Here is a 21,444-nt window from a genome sequence, read left to right on the forward strand (position 1 = left end):
TACAGACTTTGGGCATTCGCCGAATTAGTTTCTGTAGAGTTTCGGGCTTGATTGCTATCCACGCTTTGCGAAGACACTTAAATAAGTGTTTCTCGCTAGAGGGACGCATCTTTTGAACTGCTCTATCAAGTTCATCCCATAGTAACTCAATTGGATTACAATCCAGTGATTGTGGGGGCCACACCATATTCTTGAGATATCCCTGTTGCTCTTTTGCTGACAAATACCCTCTACAAAGTCGGGATGTGTGTGTTGGGTCACTGTCTTGCTGCATGATGAACCCAACGACCAATGAGCCTCTTCCCAGATGGCACTGCGTGTCTTATCAAAGTCTGATAATACTGTTCTTTCTGCATTGCACCATATATTTGCACTAAATCCCCCACTTGATTGTTACCAAAGCAACCCCACACCATCACAGAACCCCCGTGCTTTACCGTTGGCAAAATACACGACGGAAGCAGTCTTTCGCCCTTGGAGCGACGCACGAAAACCCTGCGTCTATGACTGAAAAGCTCGAACTTTGATTCGTCAGTAAATAAGCACTTGTTCCACTGCTCTGGCCCCCAGCTTGCAAATTTTCTTGCCCACAACAATCTCTTCTTTTTGTTTTGAGGGCGCAAGAGCGGTTTCCTAGTTGCCACACGACCGTTTAGTCCCGCATTAACTAACCGAGTCCGGACAGTTGCATAGCTGATCGGCTTTTCGCGAGTTTCGGTCACTTCAGCTTGTATTTGGGGCACTGTTTTCAACCTGTCGCGTTTGCTTGTCACTATAATGTACTTGTCCTCCCTGCAGTAGTAGCTCTAGGCCTTCCAGATCTTGCTCGAGAGCAATTTTCCCCTGTTTCAGCAAATCGTTTTAAGGTATCATGCACTGTAGTATGGGGTATTTTCACTTTTGTGGCTATTTCCCGTATTGTATAGCCTTCTTCTCGTAAAGTATCTACTTTTGCTCTCGTTTCAATGTGCAATTCCCTTTTCGTACGGGGCATTATGCTGACTAATAGGAAACACTTTACACCTCACTCAACACACACACACACTCAACAACTAGTGTGAAATAGACAACTCCCAACAGTGAGATCTGAGAGAAGTAGACAGAGCAGCTTGAGAGACACCTATGAGGCATTTATTGTGTGTTCGACCTTCAATTTGCAGTGTAATGGTCGTTTTGTATCGCACGCGTACGTAATGCACCATCACAATGGCGCGATGGTTAAGTTATGCACCATCACAATGGCGCGATGGTTAAGTTTATTTTCCTTAATTCATCCACAACAGGCCAAGACCTTTTCTCCTGTCGGATTCTAAAATGTTTCACCTTTCATTTGTGAGCAAATTGTAATGCATACTTATGATACATTTTGAAAATTTCTTTATTTCGTGTTTGTCCGGAAACTTTTCGGGGGTAGTGTACATATAACAATAAAAAAGTAGAGATCCATAAAAATACATGGGGCCCACATAAGAGTTGGGGTGCTCCCACCCCCAGGATCCCTTTTCCGTTCTATTACAGGGTGGGAGAAAATTGAGTTAATACTGGAAATTACGTGTAATGTTACAAAGTTAATTGATTACAGTGAAATAAATTTTGGTAGAAACTTCAAACTGATCCAAATGTATGCAAAACTGAAATTTCATCAGCATTTTTCACGAGTTTCTGCAGACGTTTAACCCTTTTTAGATATGTATATCGCAGTTTTTACTACGAAATGGTAGTGTCTTCAAAGTTCGATTAAAAGATAACTAAGAAAGCTATTTAGTTCCGTTATTATTATTATTATTATTATTATTATTATTATTATTATTATTATTATTATTATTATTATTATTTTAATATACAAGAGAGGAGGCATTGAAGAAAGCCCTGGAAGGGTCTATACGCTTCCGAGCGTCGGAATATACGACGTCATCACTTTACAAATTCCTTTTTTTTAGTGAGGTCTAACCAACTTTTTTTTGGTGAGCTTCTCTTTAATCCTAGATCTCTGAAGTTTTACACAAACACGGACCCTTTAGTTTTTATCTGATTTTTTTCGGATCTCTTCGTCAACACAAAAGTGGGGTTCAGAGGGGCTAAAGGGTAAAAAAAGGGATATTTCTTGACCAAAAAATCCCACTTTCGCGATTATTGCTCCGCTCGGGTACATGATAGGGACATCTGAGCAGTACTTTCTGAAAGCCTACTCGATTCTGAACAAAACGACGTATGAATCATTGTTCTATGTTAATTAGGGACGTGTCAGGGATTTTTTTTTATATATCCTTTTTCTTACTACTGTAATTTGGGGCGCTTTGCGCGCTTTTCCCACATGGGAAAATATTGTTCCCGGTCTTGGTGTTGAAGATAGGAGATTGGTACTTGTCACAAGTAATTAGTATCACGAGTTTTTTTTTTTTTTTTTTTTGCAAGTGATTTGCACATCTGTATGTTTACCCAGGGCCGCGCCAAAGGACCTCAACATGGGGAAAACGGGATTTTTTTTTATAAACAAAGATCTCTATTTTCCTCAACTGTTCCTTCCTTAGGAATGTCCGAGGGATATGTAAGTGGTACTGTCTGAAAGCCTACTCTATTATGAAGAGAACGGCGTATGAATCGTGATCCTAAGATAATTAGGGACGTGTCAGGAATTTTTAAAATTTTGTAGGGTGCATTTTGGTGAAATTTTGGGCGTTTTTTGATGCTCTCCCAACATAGGTAAAAGTTTTTCCCGCCCTTAGTATTGAAGACAGGAAATTCTAATTTGTCACAAGTAATTAGTACACTACGTTGTATTTTTCAAGATTTTTTTCCAGGTTTGGGCGCTGCCCCGGGGGGGTGGGGACTCAGGGGCCCCAAACTTTCAAGACGTTTTTGTCAAAAATCCTGATTTCCCTTCAAAAATCCCTTCAGATACATGATAGGGACATGTGAGTGGCACTGTCTTAAACCCTACTCTATTCTGAACAAAACGACGTATGAACTATAATCCTACGATAATTAGGGATGATACTGCACCTTCTTGACTGAAAGTCAACAAAAACACCTAAAAATCTCATATCTTAAAAGGGTTAATAATACCCTCTACTGACTTACGTAGGAGGTCAGGTAGTATGTTAGTGAACGCATAGAAAGTACGAAACTCCAACCAATCATAGTTTGTGCGACAAACCGCTTCCTTATACCAACTCTATAAAGGGAAGTGGCAAGATGTAAAGCAGGATTCCGTATTGTACACTGACGGAGACCCAACCAATGTTCCGAATGCTCTGGAAAGTACTCTCAAGAGCAAAATGAGAAGAGATACTATCTTGCGTAAAAATAAATCGTGGACGTTATCTCAGGGAGACAAAGGATGCTATACCTAGTTGTCCATTGTTGTAAGACACCATTCTGCGTTTATCGTGTCCTATAAGATAAACTGACACACTTCTTGGTTGCATATCACTCCACACCACTCTATGACCTTTAGTAGTTTTGATCTTTATTAACAAGTAGCTGTAAGCATCTGTCGTTGTCCGGTATTTATTTAAAACCAACAAAAACAGGGAAGAAGAGTATTCTTACAGGAATGTCCTCTCAGTTATTTCATTGCCCGGGTATTTATCCTGTGATTTTATGTAAGTCCGCATTACAAATTGTAATGCTGATTCCGTGATCTTGATCTTAGAAACCACCAGAATTTTCCATAAATTTTGATCCCCGCCAAAAATAAAAAAAGCTTCGTACGCGCTTAGATTTAGTGTTGATCTATTTGCATACAAAATTTGGTGGCTGTAGGAGATTTCTTTCTATACGAAAGCTGATGACAGATAAACACAGAATTGTATTATAATTGAGTGTGACTCTGATTTTCCTTTATCCAGTAGTAACAATTGTAATAAATTCAGTCACACAGGAACACTGCCTCACCTATCCAAATAATATTCTGAAACATCTTTTCCTTTATTAATCCCCTTTGATCTCTTGTGCTCCATTTGAAGTTCACAGTCTTCAGCCGGTAATTTGATGATAATGCGTCATTTGTAGGATTGTCTACGGGACTAAAGTTAATTAAGGCTCTCTCGCTCGAAAAGGTGAAAGTGATGTCTCGCCCCGGAAACTGTATGTGTGCTGGAAAAGATATCTCGTTTCGTTTGATAGGCATTAGTAGTTACCCGAAATTTTATTTCTAAAGTGAGTTTTTTAATGTCAAAACAAGACCGGAATGACTGGTAATAGGAAGAACGTATGTTTGCTTAAAAGTTGGCAGTGATTGATAAATACCAAGCCTCGATATCATTTGAAAATTGCTAGTTTTGTTTTCCACGTGTTATACATAAGTAACGCACATTCTGGAATTGTTACTAGGGTTGCTATACACAATACAAGAGAGCGAAGGAAAGACGTCTTTTTTACCCTTAACCGGTTTCAACCTCACAATGTCAGGTTATGGGTGATGATTAAATCTCAAAGGGAATACACATAGCCTTTCAGTAAAAATCGCAAACGTTTTAACGAAAGTTAGAATTAAAAAAATAGCTTTATAATGGGAATCGCTTTATCTTATCGCCTTGTCTCACTACACCAACGCACAGCGCACTTGAATTGAGAGGTGTAGACCTTCCTTAGATCACGCATGACAGATAAAAACAACGCGAGTGGGGCATGTACGGGCAATTTTATTGAGAAACTGTATGTTCACTGAATATCCGTTCCTGAGTCACTTCGAGAACGATACTATTATCGTCTTCCATGCCATATAAGAAGTGAATGAAAAAAAAAAAATCTTAAAAGTAAGGATGAATTTCTTAGTCTTCTTATCCATGGTTGATTTCATCTCCAAGATGATGTTGGGAAACCTGAAGGTATATTTAATCAAATCGAATAGGCTTTACGGAAACTACAGTTGAAAATTTTGTTAATACTCAGGAGCAAACTTTTAAGATAAATCGAATTTGCGCCTTAAACAATAGTCCTAGGGTTCCTAGGTTGTTACAAAATAGCTTTCGAACGTCAATTCATGTAAGGCCAAATTGACAAAGAAACTGTGGAACTTATTATGATGCATTTAAGACGTCATTCTCTTATATTTTCCACAATATAAGGATTGTTGGTAGCTTTCGCTAAATTTTTAAAACACGTCTTAAAGTATAATTCTTGTTCTATGTATGGCCGCCCTCAGGGTGGGGCAAAGGAATCAGTTACCTCACCTATATTTTCGAAGAGTGTTCAGTTCTTCAAAATACATGTTAAAACTTATTACATTGGCTTGCTGATACATTGTTGTATTTAATAGATTAGTATGAAATTCTATAGTATTCTATAGTATGAATTTACTATATTCAATATATGCACAGTGGCGTAGTCAGGATTTCATTTCGGGATTAGTCCGGGGATCTTCCCCCGGAAAGTTTTCGACAATGGACAAACTAAAACACAATTTTAGTGTTTCTTTAACAACTTAAAAATTTTCTGGGGGTTCGGGCCATCAATGTTTGGTGATGTTGTGTAGTGAAAACGTAATTTTAGGTTTTATTTTAACAACTTTTCAAATTTTCAGGGAAGTCACTAAAACAAGTAGTATTATGACTGTCATTTTCAGGTATGACATACTAATATTACTAGTTGTAGATTTATAATTTTGTATTGAAATGTACCTTATACGTATATTCTACGTTTAGTCGATTAACTTTCACGCATTAGGGGAGACCGAGGCACATTTGCCAACTTTTTTTTTTTTTTTTTTTTCATTGCATGTGTGGTATTTTATCTGAAACCTATTTAGAAGTAAACAGTATATCATTTTCTTCCTTATACCTTTATGAACGAAGTGGAACAGGTATTTTTTCACAAATCAGTAGCGTAGCCAGGATGTGTGTTTGGGGAGGGGGCAAGTGCTGTTATAGGCACATATAGAAAAATTACAAACACAAAAATATATAAACATAAAAATATATAAAACATTACAAACATCCAAAGTACATTGCCGGACCTCTTTGGGGGGCGGCCCCTCTGCCCCCTTCCTTTCCTACGCCACTGCTACCAATGGTTAAGTGTGATCATGTAACGTTGAAAAATGTGCCCCGTATGCGGGGCAAGTTGGCCAATCTACTAAAACTATACAGAGGCAAGTGTTCCAACTACTTCACATGCTAAAATACAGGTAATAAATCGTTGCTTTTAGTGAAAATGTACCTTTTGTTTATTGCTTGGACAGTATAGAGCAGGGGCGTCATTTAGGGGGGCAGGAGGGGGCAATTCCCCCCCCCGAAGAGTTTGAGGATTACATATAGTTTCATAGATTGCCTACTAATATTAGTACAAAATGTGAAAGTCTTATGTCGGCGGTGCTCTTGCCCCCCCCCCCAAGCGAAGTCTGAAATGACGCCCCTGGTATAGAGGAGTGGGATTATGGTAGGACTAATCAACAAGTTAAGAAAAGTCATCATTGTCTAAATCACAATGAACGCGAACAAAAAATACATCTCCTTTTGTACAGTTTTCTTGTGCCCAGTTGTTGCATTTTGTGTACCTGACCCACTTCTCCTTTACCTGAGAGTTGGAGAAAGGTTCAAAGCAATAAATGCATTAGTGATGAGCAAACGCAAGACCAAGACTCGGTTGGTCTTGGTCTTGGTCTTGCATGCAAGAGTCTTGCAAGTCTTGCTTTTAAGGAATCTTATGCTTTTCATAGGTAAATTTTACTGTGGATATAAGGGATAATAAATTTCCTGTTAAGTGCCAAAAATAGAAAAGTTCGGTTTAATGTAAAATGTTGCTATGTGCCTAACACTACTCAGTGAAAAATTGGTTATATAATATTCACTGTGGAAGTAGTTCTTATAATCTCCAGGATATGGCACATGCCTATATGTCATATCAGTTCTGAAGTAACATCTGGGCTGTCTACTCAACATTTTCATTTTGGCACTTAGTACGAATTTAATACTCAGTCTACAACTGTCTATGTATTTTATGTAAACTTAATTTATATTACTTTTCACCTCTATTAGAAATACAAAATAACGGCATCAAACTCCAAGTTATGTTGAAATAACTGTACAAAATCACTCTCACTTGTAAATATGGATTATTCACTGTTGTATAATGTTATATCGTTCAATCTTCGATGTGCCGCACAGTGGTCGAAATAACAAAAAAGCTGGACAAAACCCCCAAAATGAACTCTATCACTGGAACGAACGTCTATAATGTTTTAGTAGGGGAATGTCCACTCTATATAGAACACATCTGTTTTACATCCTGGCATCACTCGTTCGTGAGGAAATACCTGTCGAAAATGGATATGGCCGTAATTGTAAAAATGCTTTTTGTGTGGTAGTATGACGAACCTGTTACTCTTAAGGATGTTGATAGTTATGAAATGCTAAATATTGGTATTGTTGATCAGAACAATAGCAATCCTTTAAGGTCAATGGCAGGCCTCTGAGCTACTTCGTATGCGCACTGAGAGCATTTTTACAACACTATATTCAAAATCAATGCTTTGCTGTATATTTGTAGACTTTTAACATTTTCCTAGCAAGTCCAAGGTTTCATTTTCATTTTAATAATTTCTGTGGCCTCTCAATTAATGATTTTTGCTAGAACTAACTCCTACTACCTGCTACCTGACAAACGTAGCGAGCTTCAATGGGTCTGGGCGCGCGCTCAATGCCCACAGAGACTTACTGCTAAAGTCTTTCCAGTCTTAGAACAAAGTAGACGTAAACATAGCGAATAGAACAAAGTAGACGTAAACATTTGTATTACTCCACGGCTCACACGTTCATAGTCTGCTAGCTTACTGTCGTCGCATAATTTCCAAAGTGTAAGACTACAGTTGGCTGGTAAATAATTCACACACTGACACTGACTACTGTTATATTGGAAATATGTATTTTCTTAAATCGTTATATAAACGAGATTACCTTTGTTCTTGTTTCCTCTTTCGTGTTTTATAACACAAGATGAAGATGGATTATTGTCACTCATCGTCGCCATGAAACTCTGCATTCTAAATTTCAAATGAGCGGGGTCGGCGCACGAACGCATACGTATGCGCAGTAAATACTATATTTCCAAGCACGGGTGAGGTTGAAATAAAGCTAAATCTGTTGTTAAATATATATATATTGCGTTCATTATCACAAAATGCAGTATAAATTCAGATATCTTATTCTTTTTTGTTTTATGTATTTCAATTTGCGACAGTTTTTGTTATTATTTTTCTTATTTATTTCAATTTCATATTGTTCATATTATTATTTTCTCTCCTCCTTTACTATAACCTTTGTTTGCTTATCTTTTTCTGTCTTTTTCTTAGTTGTTTTCATTTCCGGTTATTTTGATTATTCTTTTTGTGAAAGTGAAACCTTTCCTAAGCTCTCCTCCTCTAGTATTAATTGCAATTGTTCCTTTTCTTTTAACTTGTATTTGCTATTTTTCTGTTCTTACTTAGTTGTCACTTGTTCTCCCTCCCCCTATAATGAATGCGTTTTCAGAATGTATCAAATGATTGACAGGTGAACCGTGTGAAATTGCAGGACACCTGCAGGAGGATTAATCCGTTAAACTGATTAATCCGATTAACCGATAAATTGCCCAATAATGAGCACCATCTGAAATTGCGCCGTGAGAAACTCCACGTCCGGGCAAAAGTATGCACGGAGGACGGCGTGACGTCATGCGTCCCCCGACCTCTTCAGATCCATTTTTATCAGTGATCGTGGGACGTTAAAGTAGATATGTCATTTCATTTCAAAACATAATAGTGTTCTTCTTCTTCCAAAACTAAAGTGAAATGTAGTATTGAACATCGGTAATTTTATACACCATAGGCCTATGTGCACCATGGGTATGGCCTTGGCTCCGAAGCATCCGTTGGAAATTTTTAATGTGTGCTCATAATAACATTTTCATGGCATTGACAAAACTTACCACAAGTTTGATTTTATGGGCAGATGATTATACGTTGAATAATCATTTATCAATATAACTTTAACCTTCTTAGGTATACACCACATCGAGGATTGAGCGATATAACATTGTGCAATAATAAATAATCCATATTCACAAGTGAGAATGATTTTGTACAGTTATTTCAAATAACTTGGAGTTTGATGCCGTTATTTTGTATTTCTAATATAGGTCAAAATATTTATATAAATTGAGTTTACACAAAAGACATAGGCAGTTGAGTCGTTTTCAGTTTTTACTCAAATTATTCTAAAATATTAAAGAGGTTTGATTATAATTATTATTATTTTAATTTTTTCTCTCTCTTTGATGGCCAACATTGCTAAACATATCATCATCATAGCTATTCTGCCATTATTGGCAGGTCACTTGCTGCAACTGAGAAGCTTCGATGTACGGTGATCCTCAGCTAGTCTCTTCGTCTTACGTAGCAATTTTCTGTTTTAATACCTTCCCTCAACTACAGTCTCCTTCCCCCTCCCTCTCTTTCTTTCCACCATACCTTCCAGCACGTCACTCATATACAGTTCCTCTTCCTCCTCTTAATTACATAAAAAAATATTTTCTTCCCCTACTGCTAGTATTTCTAACACCTCATTCCTTTTCCGTTCAACCCAGCTAATTCTCTCCTTTTTTCTCCATCCCCACGTTTCGAAAGCCTCCATTTTTTAAATAGCTTTTTCATATAGCCACGATTTTGCCCCATAGAGTACATATTGGAATCAGTAAAACAAAATCTCAATATTTAATTGGAAGTCTGTACAATACAAAGATTTGCTAATCGTAGTTGAAAAGAAACAATATCTGACACCTTAAGACTGTAAAAATAATTTTGCAGTTCATGATATTTCAGTAACCTGTGCTGTCTTGATTTTCTTTCATGCTTCTCGGGGGTAGCCTCCCCAGTTTGGGAACCAGTGGAGTATTGGATCTGTTAAAAATATAAAAAGATTACGAAACGTTGTGATTTACCTTGTAAGTAGTGAAGCGTGGGCACCCATTGGAAAAAAGAAAGAAAAAATAAAGATCATCGCCTATGTTGTATACTATCATCATACTTACACGAAGATCAACTTTATATTTAGAAACAAACGTATTTCTGTTAGTATTGTCACATTGTAGAATTTATTCTCTCTCATATCCAGAGTAAAATTTACCTATGAAAAGCATAAGATTTCTTAAAAGCAAGACTTGCAAGACTTTGCGAGCAAGACCATTACCACGACTGGATTTACAAGATCAAGACCAAGGGTTCCAGTGCAAGATCAAGACCAAAACCAAGAACACCCGGGTCTTGGTCTTAGTTCTTCATTTGCTCAACACTATTAAATAGTAAAAACTGGGTGACTGCTCGCCGACTCGTCTTGGACGGATTTGGGATGGTGAATGTCATGATTTAAGCGTCTTTTTTTTTTTTTTTTTCCGCAAAGGCAAGAAACGTTTCGCGATGATACACCAATGCCACAAATATACTTATATACTACTATAAACAGTGCAGTCCTATGCCATCAACTGTTCCTACCAGGGGTGCCAAACGGATTTCATTTAATCACTCATTGTATAAATTAACCCTAGTTAACGTTGACAGTATGTTATTAAAAATTTGTGAAAATAAGTTTTGTGGATCCAGTAACGTAACATTTAGTTGGCTTGATGGAGATTAGGGACAACAAGATTACGAATTATTATTCTTTTACAATTCACGTAAGACACATGGGGATGTTGCCGGAGGATGACATACGCTAGTACAGGAAAACAAATAGGATAAACTGGAAGTATTAATTAGTCAGGTTTTTTCTATAATAATAGTTGAGTACATACTTTAATTCGTTATTGTTTCTTGAGGTTAGCGCTTAGCGCCCCTTTTATCATTGAGGCTATATGAGAGGTGGATCTACAGTTTAAGATGTTCCAACCACTGTAATGCGTTCAAACTTTTTCCTGGTTCTTCCCCACCAAGAATATTTTGTTGCTTTCCGCTGAATGAAGATACTATTTAGTAGAATCAAAGTAGTTTCTCTTCTAAGAATTTCAGTACTTTATATACCGGGTGTAATTTAATGTAACAAAAGATCGGGAAGAAGTGATTCCTGACACCGTTATAAGCAAGGAAGGTCCTAAAAACATATAATATATTGGGCATATTGGCAGAGTTAGTGTGAGCCGAAAGCAGGGAACAGTAAGTTCGAAGCGGTAGATATCGACGTGCAGAGAGATAGAAACGTACGTTCGTCGGGCACATCACAGATGATGTTCAAAATGTCCGCCGTGGATAGCAATGCATGCACCGAATCATGGGTTGGCGAACCTGTTCGAAGATATCTGGGTCATGGCTAACAGTTGCGTAGTCGTTAGGGGTACACTATTCCAATTCGTTAATATCGTTGACAGGAATAGCATACACCACACATTTAATCCCTTGGGGATCCTATGGTACAATTTGTACCATATGCACTTTTCATGGTACATTGCGTTATATCTCTTCTATTTGAGCTTTTTCGTCCGTTTTTTTTGTTTGTTTTTCAAGTCCAGAGACATTGTACAAGACATTACATATGGTTTCAGACCGTCCTGCGTCCAGACATAGGAGGTGATGACGTCATAAGTCAAAAATTTCTTTTCTCATTTTCTAAGCCTATGTTCAATATTTTTTGGCGGGCTTATTTTTCTACGTAGAAGATTGAAATTTTGCACAAACATTCAGTCAACCGAGTAGTATTTACCAGATTTTTTGTTCCGATGTCAGTGCTAAAACAGGAAGGGGGGGGGGAACCAGAAGGGCAAAGGGGTAAAAAAAAAGGATTTTTTACCACAAAAATCCCGTTTTTCGTCAGTTTCCCGCCTTACATACATGAGAGGACCACGTGAGTCATACCGTCTGAAAGGCCGTTCCATTCTGAAGAGAACGACGGTCGAATTATTATCCTAGGGTAATTAGGGATGTCTCAGGGATTTTTTAAAAAATATACTTCTATATAGGGAAAAATGGGGCATTGTCGGTATATATATATATATTTTTGGCGGGCTTATTTTTGAACGTAGAAGATTGAAATTTTGCACAAACATTCAGTCCACCGAGTAGTATTTACCAGATTTTTTGTTCCGATGTCAGTGTTAAAACAGGGGGGAACCAGAGGGGCAAAGGGTTAAAAAAGGGATATTTTAACCCCAAAAATCAGGTTTTTCGTCAGTTTCCCGCCTCACATACATGATAGGACCACGTGAGTCATACCCTCTGAAAGGCCGTTCCATTCTGAAGAGGACGACGGTCGAATTATTATTCTAGGGTAATTAGGGCCGTCTCAGTGAATTTTTATCCAAATATACTTCTGTATAGGGTAAAAGTGGGGCAAAGTAGGGAAATTTTTTCTGGCGGGCCTATTTTTTCACGTAGAAGATCGAAATTTTGCACAAACATTCAGTCCACCGAGTAGTATTTACCAGAAGTTTTTTCCTATTTCTGCGTAAAAACAGGGGGGTCCAGAGGGGCAAAAGTTGAAAAAAGGGATTTTTAGACCCAAAAATCCCTTCTTTGGGAATTTCCCTCCTTTACATACATGATAGAGACACGTGAGTCATACCGTCTGAAAGGCAGTTCTGTTCTGAAGAGAATGATGGGCGAAACATGACCCTAGGGTAATTAGGGATGTCTCAGGAAATTTTTTTTCCCTGAGATTATGATGTTTTGCGGTCGTTTTGGGCATGGTGTGAATTCCTGATAAAATTTCTCCCGCCCTTACTATTCAAGATAGAAACTTGAAATTTGGTACACGTATTTAGTTTACCAAGTACTATGCATCAGATTTTTTGGAGGTCTCTACGTTCACACAGGGGGGGGGCAGGGGGCCGAAAGTTGGACAAAAAAAATCCCCTCAAAATTTTCCCTTTGACATCAATTTTACCTCTCCTGGTATGGGCATGGAAGTGATACCATTTGAAAGCCTGCTCTATTCTGAAGAGAATGAGGTATGAACCATGATCCTAGGATAAATAGTGACGATGCAGTATCTGCTTGACTGAAAGTCTAAAAAATAGCCCAAAATGCCAGGATCCGGAAAGGGTTAATGTGTGTAGTGGCTTCAGGTCCGGAGACCGGGCAGGCCGATGCATTGGATCATCACGCCCAATCTAACATCTTTGGAAGTGGTTATTCAATCACCGGTGGATATTCACATTGAAGTGGGCTGGAGCCCCATCCTGCATGACGTTGCGGCGAATCGCTAGGGGAACATTTTTCGGTAATTCGGCCAATGTATCTTGCAGGAAGGTCAAATAGCGTGCTCTATCCAGTCTTCGAGGTAGCATGCATGGGTTGTTCAGATGATCATGGGTAATACCACACCATACATTGAATCCAAATTGATGATGATGAGTAACAACCATATTATGAGGATGTGCATCTCCTCGCCCATCTGTGTATTATGCATTTTTACGATACTATCCCTTCCAAATGTGGTCTTGTCAGTGAACAGTAAAGATGCTTGAAACAGCATGATGGTAGTGGTCTCTTGAATGAACCACTAACAGAATGCTTCGTGTGATTGAAAATCCGCTTTTGTCAGTCCTTGTACTCTTTTTAGAGGTGGTATGGCTCGTATTCCTACCTTACTTATTGTCCACACCTTCTATCTTACATTCGCCATAACAGGTGTACGTTCACGACTGGGTTGAAAAGCATTGACGTGGGCAGGTAGTACGATCCCTATTTCACACACGCGCCCGATAAGTTGCTGTGAACATCTATGATAGTTGGCGTTTGTTAGGAAAACACTCCTGATAGACTCATACTGCTTTACGCCCATTGCCATCTGCACGACCGTACATGAATAGCATGTCTATCTGTTCGCGATTTGAATAACGCACCATGTTTTAGTTGAGCACTGTCACTTGTCCTTTCAACACTCGCCTCGCAGCACATTTACCGCACTCCTATACTGTAACGTCTTAAACACAAGAGCCACATGTGTGTGAACCGAGCAGCTACGTATTGGACACCAGCGCCACCTCCTAAACTTTCTAAACCGCCATCTCTAAGCTTATTGGTTTTCGATATTTATCGGTTCGAACTGAGTGTTCCCACTCTTTCGGCCCTTGGTAACTCTGTCAACATGGTATAAGTTCATAGAACCTTGTTTTCTTACCTTTGTGTCAAGAATCACCTCGCGATGTTTGTTATATTAATTGACTTACATAGTAGTAGTCTGACTGAATTATTTTGTAAGTTTTCCGGGAGTTTCCATTTCTTTCTTCAAATCACAACAGTTGTATAAACAAAACGTGAATTAGGCGATGCCTATTGATTTTTAATACTCATATATTTTGGCAACCCTGTAAAATAAGACAGAAAACCATCCACGTTTGCCGTCTCAAACTTGCTTAACCCTGTAAATGTACGCAGACACAGTAATAGCTACTGCACAAAACAAACGCAATAATCTTCAGAGAGACAGTACGTTCAGATAAAACAAAGCATGTACCGCGAATGCGAACGTGGAATCCCAATATTGTGGTAGGCAAGCATATTATTTGCTATAGAAGCTTAAAGCTTTCATCACTAAGTCTTCGTAATGAAGAAGCAAGAGCTCATGCAAAATTCATAGGCTTCGTTGCTACTTTCGTAGAAAGCCGTAGATGGTCTTCTCCTTCTTGTTCGTAATTGGCTGTAATTTCAATCAGTGCTGAATTATATTCCAATAGACCCTGTCAGATGGAGTTAGGTGGAGGAAATTGGAAACTTCGGGAACTCTGGCTGTTGAATCTCACATCCGAATAATGTGCTTTTGTAGTTACAAAATAAGAATTCTAATTCTCGTCATAAATCATCTTTCAAATAATTTAGTTGTAGACATTGAATATACTCTAGCCCTTAAAGAGTTGATTCTGCCACATTTGAAGAAGTGAAGGTGAACATGGCTAAGCAGCATTCAGGAAGTATTTAAGAACACGAAGATTCCCTCCCCCTACACCGTTTTGAATTTCAGTGAATAACTTAAAAGCAATGAAGAATACAAAAATGTAGAAAGTTAGCCAGATAGTAAAGTCGGCGCGGCCAAATCATCATCCTTAGGCGGTTTCAAGGGAAGCGGAATACCATTGAAGTAACCCATATGTTTCTTCGTTACATGAGGATATTAAGTCCTTTTAGTTGAGCGGATTCTTCGGTTGACCTGCTGAAAAAGAAAGCGAAATTGGATTTTTGTTTATTCTCCTGGACAAAAAGCGATTTCCAAATACTTATCGCATGTTGTTTGATCTTTATAGCTAATGTTTTTATTCTAATGTCTTCATTTTACTCTTACTCTTATTATTATTATTGATATATATTAGCAAAAGTATCTATTTTTAATATAAGTTTAACAACGCGTCCCGTTAACACCACTCTCGTGCCGTTTGTGACTTGTTTGGAGTGTTAGAGCCGCGTTGGCTCAGAGGTAGAGCGTTCACCTCTGGTGCTTTGGGTCCCGGGTTCGATCCCAGCCCCCGCCAAGTGAACTTTGTGTTGGACAAACACTGTGCGTGGGTTTCCTCGGGGTTCTCCAGTTTCCTTCCACTTTCTTCATTCCACCATTTCATTCATTTCTCATCATCGTCTCCTTTGCCTAACCGGCATAACCGTAGGACGTAAAACTCAAAGATTTCATTTCATTTCATTTTTTTGTTTTTATTTGGATTGTTATTTATGAATGCAGTTTGGGTAAATATTCTGCTTGAGTACGAAAAAAACCAGTTGGGGATGATTTAAACGTGGCAAGTCATATCGGGGTGAGTTATTCCATGGTTACGGTCGGAACAGTTGGACTCATTTCCTGACAAATTTTCCAATATATCTATCTCAGCATAAACTATTTACGAATATCAACTATGTATTAGTTTGACTTGTAAATGTCTTGTTGAAGTGAAGAGGCATTAATTACTGCAACTAACCATGTTAAATTCACATTTGCCTAAGTATGATAGGTGGGGCATTAATTAGCTTAACCTATCGAGATTAATATAAACTGTTTATAAATTCAAATTAATTATTTTAAAACTGTAGTTGAATTATTTCTTTTTTACAACCAAAAGTGCCACTAATATTAGGTAAAAAAAAAGTTTTGTAAACTAGAACATTTTTTTTAGGGGGAAGGTATGAATTTCATAGGCTGTTACAGCCGAGATGAGTAGATTAGGTCCAAATTTTTTTTTAATTTTTTTTTTTGGTAAGGGTTGTTAGTATGTTTCAAAATTATAATTATGTTCTTGAATAACATTCTTGGACAATTTAGTGTATAAATCAAGAAAAAATATTTAAGTATTCTAACAAAAAAGAGAGTAGCTTTTAACAGATGATAGATAACATCATCGTTAGTCCGGACAAAGTAGCTTCACAGAATGCGTTAAACTGGAACTTTATATATAATGAGAGTTTGAAAGTGTAAACTTCAAATTAGTATAAATATGTCACCACAAGCTTTCATTACGTGTTCATTCAAAATTTTACTAGTTTGATAGACACTTACGTATGTAACATACTTTTCATTGATAGTGAATGTCTTAGCTTCATATTCAGTAGTAGTCTTGATCAACACTTTTATTTCTGAGTCTTCATCCTAGATCCATAGCAACTCCTTTGTTGAATTTTTATTGTATACTCCAGTCTTTGCGAAAACATAAATGCCATGTGTGCTATCTTTACTAATGACAGTACCACTGTATCTTAAGCCAGAATCAACGGCACAACCGATTGTTGTATTTAGCCCCTATACAATGCCCCACGATTATGCATCGAGGCTAAGGGAGATACTGATGATGCTAATGAGCGACATGGTGGAATGGAGAAAGGAGGAGGAAACGGGAAGATCCCAGGGAAACCCATGTATACGATTTTTGTCCGGCAGACCCCTGTTAGCGCGAGCTGAGAGCGAGCCAGGGACTCCACGCGCCAGAGGTGAGCGCTGTACCACTGAACCACTTTGTGTATTAGAAATATACAAAGAAAAAGAAAATAATATGCTCTGTATACTGTAGGTAGTGTGTTCTACCCATTACTGTGACAGTTGCGACAGGTCGTCAATACTCATAGTGATATTGGGCTTATACAGAGTCGTTCTGACGCGTGATTAGTGGCATACTAAAGAGTTCTACTAACATATGTTCCATGCAATACTCAGGCTTTTAGTATGACGGTAATCAAACCTCTAATTGACTCTGCATAAGGAGAATTGTAATTTATTTCAGTAATAATAAAAGCAAAATCGACGATTCTTACCTTTTGGAGACTATTTGTATTATAGGTCTTCCACGTTTGAATTAGATCAAACTAACGCCCATTTGCTGGTGACGGTCGGGACATTTACCTCCAGGACACAGTAAATCATTAAGAAATTTACCTATGGAAAGTGTTTTTAATAGAGTGATCGTATAACCTTCCCGTGGTAACTAAATCACTAATAAAACAAAATGGACGCAAACTGTCTTGCTAACTTACAAATAGTAATAATACTAGTTCAAGGCAGTAGTCAGTGTATGGCTTAATAAGAAAATATACTTTTTTTTTTGGGGGGGGGGAGAAAATATAAGACCTTGTAGAATATTTTCAGAACGAAAAAATATTCCAAATTTGATTATACCTAACCTCTCTAGTGTAACTAGGTAACTTCTCTAGTGCCATCTGCCATGGAACGACCGATCTGCTAGATGCTATTATACGAACTAATAAATGTTCTCAAGACCTTTACGTAATAAGCTACGAACTCAATCTATAAGAAAAATCTTGGCCGGTAATTAACATATACGTTTGCTACAATGCCTTAATGGCAAATTGTTAATGCACTCTTTTGTCTCTGGTAATCCTTTTTTCGTCTTGCAATTAAATTACTAGTATTTCTTTATTCTAAGTAATTAATGGTACTTTTTACTTACATTGGAAATTTTACCGGTATTTTGCTTACATTTTGTAGGTTGTTTGATGACTCACATGCTGAGGTCAACATTTCGCAAGCATGGGCCACTTATGGTAAGTGCTGAGTTTCATTATGCTGTCATTTTCTAAATCCATATCTTCTTTGGACGACACAATTTTCACCTTAATTAGGCTTGTTGTGTCATTCATGGAGGGACCAAAAATTGATATTAAGAATTTTAATAAATACAGCATTTGATGTGTGAATAAATTCTCTACGCAATGTGCCACTTTTTAAAAACTTGCTCTGTTACATTACAGGTAACTAATAAAATTTAAACATAGTCGTAAAAAAATCTTTATTTGATTTTTTAAAATTTTATGTAAAACTTAAGAACCAAAAGTTTGCATACCATAACATTTCATCAGCTTATATACCAGGCCAGGGTCTACCACCATGGCAGGTTTGATCCAAATGGATGTTGGTTGGTGGTGTAAGATACCGGAGATTTCGAACCGCCGATTTTTTTTTAAATGGAAAATTTAAAAGAAAAGTTTTATTTATATAAATTTCTCTCAGTGTACATTACTTTTAATGAACTTTAAAATATAATGTTTCCTGCTGCAGATACAGCAATTATGATGCATGTAATAGAGACCTGCACGGGTCGGCTCTCTTATTTCTTTGGACCGGGCCGGGCTTGGGCGGGCCGACACTAATTTCTGTTCAGGTCGGGCCGGGCTGGGGCCGATTAATTGTAATTCTTTAATAATTATTGACTTTCGTTAAACGATAATAGAATAAGGGCAAACGCTGAAGAACTGTGCCCGTGAAAAATGTTACAAAATGAAACTTTTAAAATTTATCAGGCCCGGGCCGGGCTTGGGCCGAAAAACTCCAAAATTTTTCGGGCCCGGGCTGGGCCGGGCCTAGGTACATTCGGGCTGGATTGGGCTCGGGTCGAAAAATTCGGCCCGTGCAGGTCTCTAGCATGTAATGCCCCTAGCCAATAATAATGGAATTGAATGATGAAAGGAAGATCTTGATTCAACTTTTAGACCTATGAGTGCAAAACTACTGACTCAGTCATTACTAAATATCCGAAACTATTAAAATTAGAACCGTGAAATTTTGCAGAAATATTTTGTTTGTATCGTAGATTGCAGATAAATGGGGAGCAGCTAGATTCGACCCCTAAAAGGGAGAAAAACTGGAGGTCTCGAAAGTTTTTCTGGCGTTCTCCGGAACTCCGAAACTATTAGAATTTAAAATAAAATGTTATTACAAATAATATCATCGCAGTTTAGTTGCAGATAAGTCGGGTGTTTGCGAGATGGAACTCCTAAAGCGGAAATGGGAGGAGGGTCTTGCAAATGTTGTGTTTTTCAATCGCCGAAACTATTATGTAGAACTTTGAAATATTGTATAAATATTACCCATGTACCTTGCAACTATGAGCAGCTATTATAAAATCACAAAAACTATCATTCAAATATATTGTCCATTAACCGTATTATTAGCGTGCGAAGAAGGAGCATTCTGCTAGTTACTTTATAATTTAGACGGTGTGTAAAGATCATTATGGAACATACAGCTTGCTCCATAATCAAAGTATTTGCATCATTTACCTACGCTTGACGATTTTATTTAGTTATTTTAGAATTTTCTGCATTATAACTGGATCCTTCTAGTCCTTTGATTTCTCTTTTACAAAATTGATCTCAAGGACAGTAGACGAGATAGAAAAGTTTTTAACCTTCAGGAAACCGTAAAAGGTATAGACTTGATAATCTCTTCATTTTTCAACATAATTCCCTTATACGTCGATAAACTTGTTCCTATGGTGCTGAAATGTCCTTATCCCAGTAGGGAAAGAAAAGTTCTGATAAGAATAATTCCATCTTGGCTGTAACTGTGTCAGTATCACTTGCAAAGCGCCGTCTAGGTAGAGTTTTAAAAAAATTCTGGAGCAAATGGGAATCTGAAGGGGGACCAAATCTGCTTAATATAACGATGAGAAACACTTCGAGTTCACATTCATGAACTTCCCTAGACAACATTTGTGAACTTTTGTCTTGAATTTCAGCTGTTTTTTCAAGAAGTCAGCATAATTTTCTCTTGTGATGATGCAGCCCCTTTTGAAGATAATCAATACCACACCTTAAGAATCACCCAAAATTGATGCTATCACCTTGCCAGTGAAGGGGTGACCTTTGCCCTTTAGGGCGGTGAATGAAGTGTTATTCCACTGTTTATATTATCTACTTTCAAGCTGATAGTCATGAACTCAGCATTCGTTCATAGTGATGAATCGCCTAGGAAGTTGTCTATGTCAAATTCAATTTCTAGTTGCTCAGTGAGGTGGAAAATCGAGTGCGTTTTTGTTCAAGAATCTGAAGACTTAGGACTTATTGAGCTGAAACTTGTGATATAGGCCTACCAGGTTCATTTTTCAGAATGTGACCTGCTCACTGCTATGATATACACAGCCTGTCTGCTATCGATGAGTTCACCTGGTCCCCACTCATTTTTATATAAAAATCTGTTGTCAGTATCATATAAAGAATTACTATGGTTTTTTGTTTGAAATAAAGTTTCAGTCGTTGTAAGAAGACAGATGTGGCTAGGATTTTTTTTTAAAAAGTAAGACTGCAGTACTAAAGCTAAGTAATTCTAATGTGTAATACACTCTTGAATATAGGCCTAGAGAAAACGAGGATAATTTGTTTGAGAAGAAAAATGATTATGTTAAAGATGTTTCATATTTGTCACTTCATTCAGAGTAATTGTTATCCATAACTTGATACTCTCCAAGTGAAGCAAGGAGTCATTATACATATATTTTGTTATTCCTTGTTTCATTTGGACGATATCCATTTACTGGTACTCACGCTTTTGTTGTCCATCGATGGCTTAGATTAATTGGTAATTTACTGTGGTAAAATAAAACAGCCTGTCTTCATTCTCGTTCATTTCTCTCTACACTGTTCTGTGTGGAGCTTAAAATGTGTAAGTAGCGATTCTCAAAAGTGAAGCAAACGACTCAACAAGCTAATTGACTATGATTAAGTGGATTATTTAGAGTTTCTGATATTCAGATGAAAAGCTATTGTTAGGTCTGATAGGATATACAAGGTTATTCAGGAGAACATTATAAGTCACCGCAAAATATGATTTGAGTGAGATGACGTTTCATTGTAGTATTAAGTAATAAAAAGAATTTTAGGAATGATCGAAAAAATGCATCAAAAGATTGCTATCTTAGCCAATAATTAGTTTTTGAATCAAGGGTCACACAATTTTTAAACGGCCCTTAAATCGAGTTTTCGTATTTTCTACGGAATAAGCATATCATAACGGGTTGAGTAATAGTTTAATATTGGCTACACTATATGTAGTTCTCCAAATATAAGGCAATTTTTGATTGAAATATATTGGATCTTTTGATTTTAAAAAAAATGTTCTTGTTGTTTTTAGTGTAAACAAAATGTTTATAGTGGAGTACGTTATAAGTGGAGGCTTGATTTGAATGGATAAAGAATTGTGTACAAGTGTGTAACGAAGCAAGAAATCTAATACTTAATTCTGTAATATATAAATGTGTATATAAAATAGT

The 21,444-nt window shown here is 37.4% G+C and overlaps 1 protein-coding gene across 4 annotated transcripts in view; it reads left to right on the forward strand.

Moving 5' to 3' along the window:
• Positions 1-21,444, forward strand: part of bsk (mitogen-activated protein kinase dJNK) — a 441,364-nt gene that overhangs the window by 268,383 nt on the left and 151,537 nt on the right. For 3 of the 4 annotated variants that reach the window (XM_081759702.1, XM_081759701.1, XM_081759703.1), the window contains one exon: positions 17,886-17,941. The exons of the other annotated variant lie outside the window; for it this stretch is intronic. The gene's annotated coding sequence lies outside the window, so the exon portion shown is untranslated. The remainder of the gene's footprint in view (positions 1-17,885; positions 17,942-21,444) is intronic. 4 annotated transcript variants of the gene reach the window in all.

The sequence above is a fragment of the Thermobia domestica genome, chromosome 5, assembly GCF_964235325.1.
Source record: "Thermobia domestica chromosome 5, izTheDome1.hap1.1, whole genome shotgun sequence".
In the NCBI taxonomy this organism is placed as follows: Eukaryota; Metazoa; Arthropoda; class Insecta; order Zygentoma; family Lepismatidae; genus Thermobia; species Thermobia domestica.